Source organism: Bidens hawaiensis, unplaced genomic scaffold (genome assembly GCF_021521415.1).
Source record: "Bidens hawaiensis isolate Kalapana, Puna unplaced genomic scaffold, B.hawaiensis_p1.1 tig00004839_1, whole genome shotgun sequence".
NCBI classification, from domain to species: Eukaryota; Viridiplantae; Streptophyta; class Magnoliopsida; order Asterales; family Asteraceae; genus Bidens; species Bidens hawaiensis.
The window spans coordinates 1669945-1682332 of record NW_027491303.1 but is presented as its reverse complement, the minus strand read 5'-3'; the positions used below and the strand labels follow the sequence as shown (position 1 = coordinate 1682332).

General features: G+C 38.5%; 1 pseudogene across 1 annotated transcript; it reads right to left on the bottom strand.

The window, feature by feature from the left end:
• Positions 1-1276: 1276 nt before the first annotated feature.
• On the bottom strand, positions 1277-5605 carry LOC143628238 (putative chlorophyll(ide) b reductase NYC1, chloroplastic; annotated as a pseudogene). The gene is made up of 10 exons (XR_013152715.1): positions 5287-5605; positions 5124-5202; positions 4905-5040; positions 4247-4321; positions 3969-4155; positions 3796-3864; positions 3256-3396; positions 2971-3093; positions 2119-2311; positions 1277-1593 (listed from the first exon to the last, which is right to left on the bottom strand). The product of XR_013152715.1 is annotated as a putative chlorophyll(ide) b reductase NYC1, chloroplastic (transcript).
• Between the last annotated feature and the right edge of the window lie 6783 nt (positions 5606-12388).

The following is a 12388-nucleotide window of genomic DNA, read 5'->3' as shown; positions in this document are numbered from 1 at the left end:
TAAAAAAAAAACCGTTGTAATGCACATACGTATTACTGTGCGATACCGTAGTATTAGTGTATTACACATGTGTATTAATGTGTATTTTTAAGTTTAATAGTATTTAATGGCATATATTCAATTTTTGTGTATTGTATATGTGTAGTAGTGTTGTATTATATGAAAAAATAATAATAATAAAATAAAAGTCGATGTAGTGCACATATGCGTTAATGTTGTATTACACATACGTACTAATGTGTATTCGATGTGCGTATTAGTCTTATATTGCATATAGTCTTATATTGCATATATACAATAGTGTGTATTAAATATGTGCAATAGTGTTGTATTCTATGCAATACAACACTTTTGCATATATGCAATGTACACTATTGCACATGCGCCGACGAGATTACCGACAAGTTTTTTTTTGAACCAATAACAACATATAAGAATAATGGAAAAAAAGAAACTTAAAAAAAAGTTAAAAATAATTTTTTAGTAGTTTTTAAGTTTTCTCTATAAGAGTAGTTTTCACTTGATTCCACCCCTATATATATATATATATATATATAGGGAGAGGATTAAGAGAAAACTAATCTTTAGAGAGAAAACTTAAAAACTCCTAACGAATTATTTTTAATTAAAAATAAAAAAAATATTTTAAAAATTCTGTTTTTACCATTATTCTTTTTTTTTCTTACCCTTCACTCGAAAAAAAATAAATATTTAGAAAGAAAAGCAAGTGTTATATGTCTACTATATATATGTCATTAGTGTAAAATACTTACATATATGGAGGTGTGATACGATACAAATGAGTTAATCCACAAACGTACAAATAACTAGAGTTATTATTAATATTCTATAGTTATTAATTAAAGTAATTACAATATAACTTGTATTTGACCCAAACACTACATATTTCGTCTTGTGACACGCCAATTTAGACTCGGTTCTCACTCTTTTCTGTATTTATAAATACTGGGTATTATCTAATTTATATACCAACTATTCAACTATGCGTCTTACTCATTTTTAATATCATTATTGTAACATTGATTTCTGTATAATGATATAAAAGTTATAGGGTAATGCAATCATGTTTAGCATTTACACGTATATCATGGGAGACAAAGAAACACGAATACACCATCAATGACAGCTTTATACATCATAAAACAATATGTATATACATTTATACTGTGCTGTAGTAATCTGCTTAATAAACTTTAACCTTTTAGTAAATTCATATAACTTTTACAAGGGATTTTAACGGTGTCAAGGACGACCCTGCCCACACACATACAAGTTGAATATATTCACAATCGTCGGTTATTTTAAGGCCAACTCTCATAAAATTTCTTCGGCAACGTAGAGCTAAATTTTGCAGGATCATGTTATAATGCACATCTAAGTGCCCGGTGATGCATGTGATGCACCACCGGCTGTACTTGAGAGGATGATGAATGCACAAACAACTGAAAGTGAAAAAACCGACACCCATGTGTTCTCAGAGTACATTTCAATGGCATCCGTAAATGAAAAACGAGTCCGGCTCTCAGCCCAGTTTCTTATTCTATCTGCCTCTGAAGCATATAATGCTCTACCCTGCACAGTACAACAGTTTTTTTCAGAAAAAAAAAACAAAAAATCTTGCATAGCCATTTGAATGTGTGATATAAAGTTTGAAACTTTATGTAAAATTGAACCTAAAGGACCGAAAGTTGACTAAAAATGTCAAAATGATGAGTGATTTCACTTGAATGCGTGACATAAAGTTTGAAACTTTATTTTATAATTGGACATAAAGAACCCAACTTCGAACTAAAAATGTAAAAATGGTGAGTGGCTTATAAGTCTATGATTGAAAATTTGAAATCTTGCGTTCAGTCATTTGGATTTTGTAGCATAACGCTTGAAACAAATTTATAATTGGACCTAAAGAACCGAAATTTGAACAAGAGATGTCAAAAAGATAGAGGTCTATAAGTTTATGATTTAAATCTTGCATACTCATTTGGATTTATGACAAAGTTTAAAACTTTTTGTTATAACTGGACCTAAAGAACCGAAATCTGAAATAAAATGTAAAAAAAGATGAGTGGTTTATATGTTTATGATTTTTTTAATTACCTCGTCGTCAAACCATCTCTTTCGTCTTAACCAAGCGGTGACTAAAGCAAATAAGATTCTTGGAGGGGTTAAGTAATTAATCGCTTTACCACTTCCTTTGATGACCCGCATCCGTGGGACCAAAGTTCTAGCAACCGTCTCTGGTAGCTCACAGATTATATTAAACATCTGCTTGTTCTGAATACTTGATCCACTGTATCCCAATAAAGACAACATTTATAGCACTTGATGATCTTTAGGGTTATATGACAAACTAGGGGTGGCAAAATGGGTGGTTGGGTAACAGGAGCAAAACAGATTGGGTCAACCCAAATATATGTTTTTTTTTAATATTTTAGCTTAACCCAATTGGCCCGTAAAAAGATAAAACATAACCCGAAGTCCAAACTGACCCATTTAACAAGCCAAGCTGATGAATCGAGCCGAGCTTAAATGAGCTCAAGCCTATCAGCCTAAAAATAAGCTTGTTAATAAACGAGCCCAAACTCGAGCTTCACTTATCGAGCTCAAGCTGGCTTGCGAGTCTATTATTTATATTTAATATATTAAATATATATTTACATAATAACTATTATGTATGATAAAAAAAATAAAAAATAATATGTACTACGTTATATATAAAAATTATACTTAAAATATATCATAAAAAAAATAACTACAAATGTATCAACTAGTTAAGAAATAATAAACTAGCTGAGCTTGAGATTGAAAACCTACTCAACAAGCTAAGCTTGAGCCTTAGAAATAGAGCTTGAAACCAGCCAAGCTTGAGCTCTCATAAAGGCTCAAGCCTAGTTGGGCTCAAGTTCTTTCCACCCCTAGACACCAGAAAAGACCACGAGATTAGCATACCTCAACAGCAAGTCGGTCAAAACCATGCCAGGAGACGCTGTATGAACACCAACTTTAGACTTTTTGCACTCTTTGACCAGCGAAGATTGAAATTGTCGAAGCCCACATTTAGTTGATCCGTAACTGTGGTAGTCGAAATAAATTTACATGAAAAAGTTATCTTCAGCCAAGTCTAAAACAAAAGACCACCGCCATGCGCTAAATTGACGAGAAACTGTGTTCTGAATCTCGAAAATAGGTAAAAGAAATCAAGAAAATTCATTAATGTTTAAAACAAGAGCTTACACAGCAGTCAAAGGGGGTGCTTGACCCACCCGAGCCAGCACCATCCATGTTAAAAATATGACCTCCTCTATGCTGATTTCCCATGACACGCATTGCTTCGCGTGTACAAAGTATAGATCCAACCAAATTCGTGGAGACAATCTAATCGTATCCAAACAAAAAACAAACAGGAAACAGGTCAAGTGGGCCACATAAAAGAAACAGGTAAAATGGACCAAATTAAAAGACTGGTCAAACGGGCCACACAAAAGAAACGGGTCAAACAGGCCACATAAAGAAACGGGTCAAATAGGTCACTTGAAGGAACAGGTCAAACAGGTTGCATGAAGAAAACGGGGTTAAACAGGTCACATAGAGGAAACGGGCTACATAAAGGAAATTGGTCACATGAGGAATCAGGTCAAACGGGTCAACATGTAATTTTAGCGCATAAAACTTCCTGAATTATATAAAATCTAAGCGTTTTTGGATAAAAAGTGTTTCGGGTCAACACGACCCGCCCCACCCATTTTGCCACCTCAAAATTAAGCAGGAACAAACCTGTTCTATATCTCCATCACTAAACTGTAACAATGGTCTGAAACCTTTGTTTGTCCCAGCATTATTTATCTGAAAGTGGATTAAATGACAAGATAAGATGAGCAATAGAGTAATGGCACATAAGAATTGATTTTAATTAATAACATGTGAAAATTAAAACACCAACTGCTCACCCAAATGTCAATGGAGCCAAGTTTATCAACAGCAAAGTTTGCTAGTTTCCTAACATCATCAGGATCACAAACATCACATGATGTGCCTACTACTTTTGCATATGATGGTTTTTTCATGGATGAGGTGGTCAAGCATTCTTGTAGATTCTCCTCAAGCTCATTAATTGTCATGTCGACGGATTCTTCGCTGTTCTTGGAACAAAAATGGAAAGATAAGTACCAATGTTTTTTGTTTATATTGTATTATGACTTATATTATTCTAGGTTATGAAAGTTACCTTCTTGAAGCAATAACTACACGGTCACCTGAAAGTAAAAACTCACGGGCAAGAGCCTTTCCAAGTCCTCTAGTACTGTATCAACCGTTTACACAAAAGTAAAAAAAAAAAAATAAATTGTTGAAGCATATATAGGATCGAGATCATTTCAGAACTTCCATAATATTTAAGAACTTTAAGAGCTCTTAACCACCAATCATTTTATTTATTTTATATTATTTAAAGGTAGTTTTGTCATTTATTATCATTTATTATATGTAACGTTAAGATTAAATATATTATATATGTAAATTGGTTATTACAAATATGTAAACGTGTGACTAGTTATACGTAATCACAAAATCACACATAATAAGTGACAAAATCACCCTCAAATAATATAAAATAAATAAAATGCTTAGTGGTTGAAGAGTTCTTAAAATTTCAAATTATTTGCAAGTTCTGAATTGATCCTGATTCTATATAGGGGAAGGGATTCCTTCGTGAGAGAACTTGAAAACTCCATACTACATATATGCAGTATATCATATCATACTACACGTCTGCACATATGCAATATATACTATAAATACCCTCGGTACGTAATAATGTCTCTAGAGGTAGTAAATTTAAACTATACAAACATAGAATCAATCTAAATTTCAAGAAAGACAGGTACCTTCCGGTTATGACCACGTTTCTTGGACCGGCACGGCTAACTTCATCCAAGACCATATTTGAACCAATCATGGTTCCAATTATAATCCCTCCAGCCCAACTATACCACATCAAATCATTCAACTGACCATCTCCACCTTGATACCAAAACATGCAATCAAAACCATATCTTCCAGACATAAATCTCAAATCTTTTTTAAACAAGATTCATTTCACTCACCTGACAAATTAAAGCCAACTGTCAAAACAACCCCTGTGCTCATCATGGTCACAATATACCTCTCTAAATGCAAAGCAACCTACACATTTACAAAAACACAAACACTAAATTATTATAACATAAAATATAAATTAATCATAAATTAAATTAAAAAAATACTAACCCTTGACAATATCTCCTCCAATTTCTCAACAGAATTATCCTTATTAAAAATCAATGATTTAAGAGCTCCAAATAACTTATTATTATGATCATCAAAGTTAAAACCTTTATCATCTTTATCAGCCCTACAAGGTTGCATAGACAACCCACGTCTTGAAACTGGTGGTGGGTGCCACAAGATTGATCTCCGGCGAAAACCCAGGTGGCGGTGTGACGGTTGGGTGGTTCTGCGGTGGCCGTCCGGCGGAATAGTGGGAAATTTGGCCACCGTGGTCATTGCCGGAGATGGGTGTGGAAGAGTGAGGTGGGGTTTAATTATTATTATTTGGAGAGGAGAATGTGATGACCACACGTTACAGCAAGCTCATCTTCTGGTCCCAGTTGTTCGGTTCGTAGTGGTGGCTTGTTCTTGATTAGGTGCCTAATGACGCCAAGATTTTGATTTTGACACCATTTGTCATCTTTTAAGTAGTGTTTCTAAACGGTAATAACCGATAAAAGTTATCTAAACCGAAACACGTCAGGGGTTTGAAAATAGATAAATGACTCGCTACATTAATTCCTTATCGTATATTACATATGTCACACCCCGACCAAAGGCGGCGGAACATGCCGAGGTGTAACGATTGTCCATAAGCACATGACACTAATTTAAAGTGACAGTATTTGATAAACTCATTTCATTTCACAACATCGAAAATGTCACATAACAATTATCCATAAAAAAACCATAAACAAGATATCACAAAATATGGCAAATTTGATATTGTTCATTTTTACTAATATCCTAAGGTCTTTGATGTCGTTTTCTTCACAATCATAAATCAACCAAGATGCAAACCTGCAACATTTCATAAAATAAAGTTTGTCAACACAAAGGTCGGTGAGCAATTCATAAGTTTAATCATATTAGTATATAATAAAGATAGCCACAAAACTTGCATACGAAACGATAAATAAAAGTGGTAATTTGGATAAATAGATATCGCTAAACAAATTAGCGACACCTAGCTATAAGGGGATGCCAAATAGCCTAGGATTTTATAGTTATCGTTAATTGCATTACGTTAACGACACCTTGCTATAAGGGGATGCCAAATAGTCTAGGATTTTATAGTTCCACCAACCAAATGCGATAAACACATAGGCATATAAGCATAGAACACCAAATCGAGCAATTATTTAGGTAAAGTATACAACTACGTTTGTGGTTTAAGATTCAAATATAAAGCATTTTGTTGAATAAGTATGAAATGTCACCCCCAAAATAAAAGATGGAAAATGGGGTATGAAGTACTCACCTTCAAGTAGTAAACTTGAAAGATGATAATTTGGAGATTTGTCGGAACGACGAGTTTAACGCACAATGCCTAAAAAGAAAAGAAGTCTTGAATTTAGAAAGGTTGTCTTGAAGGTCTTTAAACAAAATAAATGTTGAGAAATGTAAATAATTAAAGTTCAAGGTTTAAAATGTGACTATTTAAGAATTTATAATAATAACCCTTTAAAAATGTAAGTTTGCTCGTAACCGGGTTAAAGTATCTAACCTTAATATTTACTCAACCTATGTTAAGTAATAAGGTGGGTAAAATGCAAGAATGCAAATCCCTTTGGAATAAAGATACTAAAACGGGTTTTTTTTTATCGAGTGTTCGGGTTGTCGGTTCGGATCTTGATAATTGGTCAAACCCAAAGTCAACTTTCCAAAATATTGAATGTTATGAGATAACTCAATAAAAGTTTCCATCTCACAACAAGTTCATAGATGGTTTCCACATGTCCAAACACTAAAGAACTTGTATAATAATGTACAAATAAAAAATACCAAAAGTTAACAATAAAGTCTTTAAACAAAAGTTCGGTTTTCGGTTCGGATCGTGTTTCGGGTTAAGACCGAGGTAAGATTCTACAAACCCATAACCATAGAATTTGTAAAAATGATTTTAGAAACTTAGATCTAACACTAAGTATGTTTAAACAAACAAAACTAGTAACAAAGTTCGGTTTACGGTTTAGAGCTATTTACGGTTAAACCGAAGCATAGTGTGACACCCGGTAAATTCCCAATCCCTTAAACTAAGTAATCAACCTAATAATTAGGTGATTGTAAATATTAAGCGCGTGCATTTGTTATGTGCGCCCTGCGCGAGCGCGCCATGTTAGTCAGCGCGTGCATTTGTTATGTGCGCCCTGCGCGAGCGCGCCATGTTAGTCAGCGCGTGCATTTGTTATGTGCGCCCTGCGCGAGCGCGCCATGTTAGTCAGCGCGTGCATTTGTTATGTGCGCCCTGCGCGAGCGCACCATGTTAAGAACCAGCGTGAGCATATGTTATATGCGCCATGCGTGAATGTTTTGGCTTTATGTTTTCATGTAACTTAACGTTATGTTGTCTATGGGTTGACCATCCCGCATGATGCTAAGGCGTGTGCATCCTAAATCGTTTATGCGCGTGCGGAAGGGAACTAACCTCCCCGCATGGCGGGAACATTGAGAGCTAGTTTGTCTGAAGCTCCAAGATGGAATTGACTTCAACATGACTGATCACTATGTTGAAATACCAAGACCACCTGGAGAATCTACAAATGAAACTCAATATCCCCAACTGCGAGAAGGTTACGCACCTACCCGCAGCAAAGAAATGTCCTTCACGCAGAAAGCTATGCGCACAAAGTGATGCGCACAGAACACTTAGTCTATTCTCCAGACATAAGGAGATTACTCCCGCCCAAAAGGAAACAGTAGCGTGTTTCAGAGATTTTCCACTTTTTTTTACTGTACACTGACAAAAGTACCTGAAAAAGCACACTGTAACATGAAAAGTCAACTGTCAGCCACCCTATTCTCACCAACCCCAGACCTGCATGTCCTGTCCAAATCAAATCAAGATCTTTTGTCCACTCCTCCACTTTTAAGTAAACAATAAACAATAATAATTTCCATACTTTATCATCATTACACCTAGATATGAAAAGATTTCAATCCCCTAAAGCAAGGGATTGTGTTCCCTTGAGTTTGCCTATAAATTTGTAACCTAAATTATCACCCAAAACACACTTCAAAGAACTACAAACTTGCACTAATCCTCTCCCAAGCATCCGTTGTTTCCAGCTCCGATCCTGTTACTAGGTAAGCCGAGAATATAACCTTGAGACCTACTATCCAACCCTTATATTCTCCTATTTCTTGATCTTAATATATATACTTGTTATTTAATCGTATTCTAGACCTTCGATTCCAAGGCCAACACCAAGAAAACCCGAATCTCGATTAATCCCTTAACAAGAACCACAGGTGAGTCTCACAGCCCCTATTTTCACTGTTTTCACTATTTTTAAACTGTTTTCGGGGCGAGGGACACGTACTTAAATAATGTTTTATCATGGTATACTTACAAGCTATGCAAGCGATTATGTGTTTAAGTTATGTTTCATGATGAGTAATGCAAACGGTTATCTAAGGTTTTCGATGTATGTGCGCTAGAACTCGAGTAAGTGATCACTTTACCATTGGAAATCTAAGGGTAGGGACTGCTGGTTTGATCCACCCACTCGTAGGGGTCGCACCTCTTTGCATGGACGAGTGCCTAGTATGGTCATGGGGCAGTACTATGGGTTTGAACCCGCTCGTAGGGGTCGCGCCTCTTTGCATGGACGAGCGCCTTGTTTTCCGGCACAACGTCCGCGCGTAACCCGCGGGACGGTATTATTATTTTAGCTCGTAGTGGCAGCGCCACTTTGCATGGACGAGCACATGTTCCTGAAACGTTCGCGCGTAACCCGCGGGACGGTATTACTTATTTTAGCTCGTAGTGGCAGCGCCACTTTGCATAGACGAGCACAGTTCCCAGAAATGTTCGCGCGTAACCCGCGGAACGATTTTATCAGAATATGTTGATATAACTATGTTTTACCAAGCATGTGTTTTAATGATGCTATCAGAATTATGTTTCAGAATGATTTGTATCAAGATTATGATGCAATACGATTTATCAAGTTACTAAGACTTGTGAACTCACTCAGTTTATACTGATTCAAATGTTTTTACGTGTCTTTCAGGAGATAACTAGGTAGCGCATGGAGTCACACTTAGAGCACCTCACGCTGAACATCTAAACTAGCTTTTTGGAAGATTTTAGTTCTATCCCTTCGATGCGCGTGGTTGTTCCCGCCGCGCATGGGGATATGGCGTGGAAATCTTCAACAATTTTTATACTTTGATGTTTTTATGTAATTTTTAAACAATGTAATGTATTTGTATTAAACTATTCATGCGCAATGAAAATCTTACTTTGAATGTTTGCAATGGCCCGTGCTTAAGTATCAATTCCCACTCGCGCGCGCCCGGCTGTTTCCGCCGCTCAGGGCCGGGTGTGACAGATTGGTATCAGAGCACTGGTTATAGCGAACTAGGAAAAGAAGTTTTAACCTAGACTATAACCGTTGGGGAATCGCATGAAATATTTTTCAAAGAAAATATTTTCAAAAGAAACTATACACACACTTAGGAACACGGGTCACACTGTCTAGTAAATAATGATAACATTATGTGCTCAGAGTACATGCGCTAAGTCTGATATTTTCACTCTTTTAAAGCGAGAATGCCTCCAACTAGAGCCAAGGGAATTACCATGACACCCGAGGAACTCGCGGAAATAATCGCGCAGGCGATTGCGACACATGAGGCCAGCAAGGCCGAATCTAGTCAGGGTCGTCAGAATGAGACCCCAGAACCCGAATCAGGAGCCTTGGACAAAGGATGCTCCTATAAGACATTCATGGCCTGTAAGCCTTGGCCATTCAAGGGAACCTAAGGGGCCATTGGGCTCTACAACTGGATTGACAAGATGGAGACAGTTCTCTCCATTAGCGGATGTAGTGAGAACCAGAAGGTCCTTTACGCGACCTGTATGTTCCAAGAGGCAGCTTCGTCTTGGTGGAAGCTTCAAACGAAAACATTGGGGCGAGAAGTTGCTCTCCACAAGACCTGGGAGGAACTGAAGGAGATGATGATGAGGAAGTTCTGCTCTCGCGCAGAAATCCAGAGTCTACAACAGGAATTCTGGAACCACACCATGGTAGGAACGGATATCGACGCCTACAACAACCGGTTCAACGAACTTTGCCAGTTGGTGCCAGACATGGCAAACACGGAGGAAAAGAAGATCGAGAGGTATATTTTTGGGTTACCTCCTGTTGTTAGGGTTCCGCTCAACGCCGCAGCACCTCCAACCTTTGATGAGGCGGTAGCGCGGGCCATCACCCTTACAAGGGATACGATCCGTGCGGGTATGTTGACTACGCGCGGAATCGAGCAGCGAACCTCTGATCCCAAGAGGAAATGGAACTCTCACCACCGAGGGTCTGACTCCAAGCAACCACCGTTCAAGAAGCAGGAAAGCGCAAGGGTTTACGCGATTCAGGCCGCGGAGCCACCACGAAAAGGATACAGCGGGCCTCGCCCATGGTGCAACAAATGCAAGTACCACCACGAGGTGAATGCGCAAGAATCGAATGTGCCAAATGTGGCAGACCAGGGCACAAGACGATGAATTGCCGTGTCAGAGACGCTGGAGCAAGCGACAACTGCTATGCATGCGGGAAGCCAGGGCATTTTAGTCGGGATTGCCCGCAAAAGGGGAACCAAGCTCGCGGGAGAGCTTTTGTGATCGGCGCAGGCGAAGCTAAAGAAGAGCCGAATGTGGTAACCGGTACGTTTTTGCTTAGCGGACATTTTGCATCTGTCTTATTTGATACTGGCGCTGACCTAAGTTTTATATCCGCTGAGTTTAAAGACTCCCTAGGCCTAGCAACCAGTAGACTAGACACGCCTTATACTATAGAACTAGCCAATGGTAGGCAGTTATGCGCGAACGAAAGAACTGAACAATGTGTTATAGTCATGGGAGGTCACGGGTTCAATATTAACTTGTTGCCAATAGATTTGGGAAGTTTTGACATTGTGGTAGGTATGGATTGGTTAGTTGAGAACCGCGCGGAAGTTATTTGCCATGAGAAGCAGGTTCGGATCCCACTGTTGAATGGAGAAACCTTGGTAATTCAAGGGGAAAGAAGGGGAGTTGCGACGAAACTGATTTCGTGCCTAAAGGCGCGAAAGTGCCTAAGGAAAAGGTGCTACGCCTTCCTGGCGCATGTCGTAGAGAAGAAAGGAGATGAGCGAAGAATTGAAGACTTACCAGTAGTGCGCGAATTTCCAGAAGTTTTTCCTGAAGATTTGCCCGGATTACCGCCGCCGCGACAAGTCGAGTTTCGTATTGATTTAGTCCCAGGAGCTGCGCCAGTAGCTCGAGCGCCTTATCGACTAGCTCCATCTGAGATGCAAGAGCTATCCAATCAGTTACAGGAACTATTGGATAAGGGTTTCATACGCCCAAGCTTTTCACCTTGGGGAGCTCCAGTACTGTTTGTTAAGAAGAAGGATGGTTCGTTCAGAATGTGTATTGACTACAGGGAACTGAACAAGCTGACAGTCAAAAATCGGTACCCCTTACCGAGGATTGACGACTTATTTGACCAGTTGCAGGGATCCAGTTATTATTCGAAGATAGATCTACGGTCAGGATACCACCAACTTAGGGTCCATGAGGAAGATGTGCCGAAAACAGCCTTCCGAACTAGATACGGCCATTATGAGTTCTTAGTGATGCCTTTCGGGCTAACTAATGCGCCGGCTGTGTTCATGGATCTGATGAACCGTGTGTGCAAACCATACTTGGACAAGTTTGTGATTGTGTTTATAGATGATATTCTGATTTACTCACGGACCAAGGCCGAGCATGAGCAACACCTGAGATTGATTTTGGAATTGTTGAGGAAAGAAAAGTTGTATGCGAAGTTTTCCAAGTGCGAGTTTTGGCTTAGAGAAGTTCACTTTCTCGGTCACGTTGTAAACGAGAAAGGAATTCACGTTGATCCTTCCAAAGTCAAGGCCATCGAAAACTGGGAAGCGCCAAAAACCCCAACTGAGGTGAGGCAATTCCTAGGACTAGCTGGCTACTATCGACGCTTCATTGAGAACTTCTCCAAAATAGCTCTACCTCTGACCGCGCTAACTCAGAAAGACAAGAAGTTTGTTTGGGGCGAAA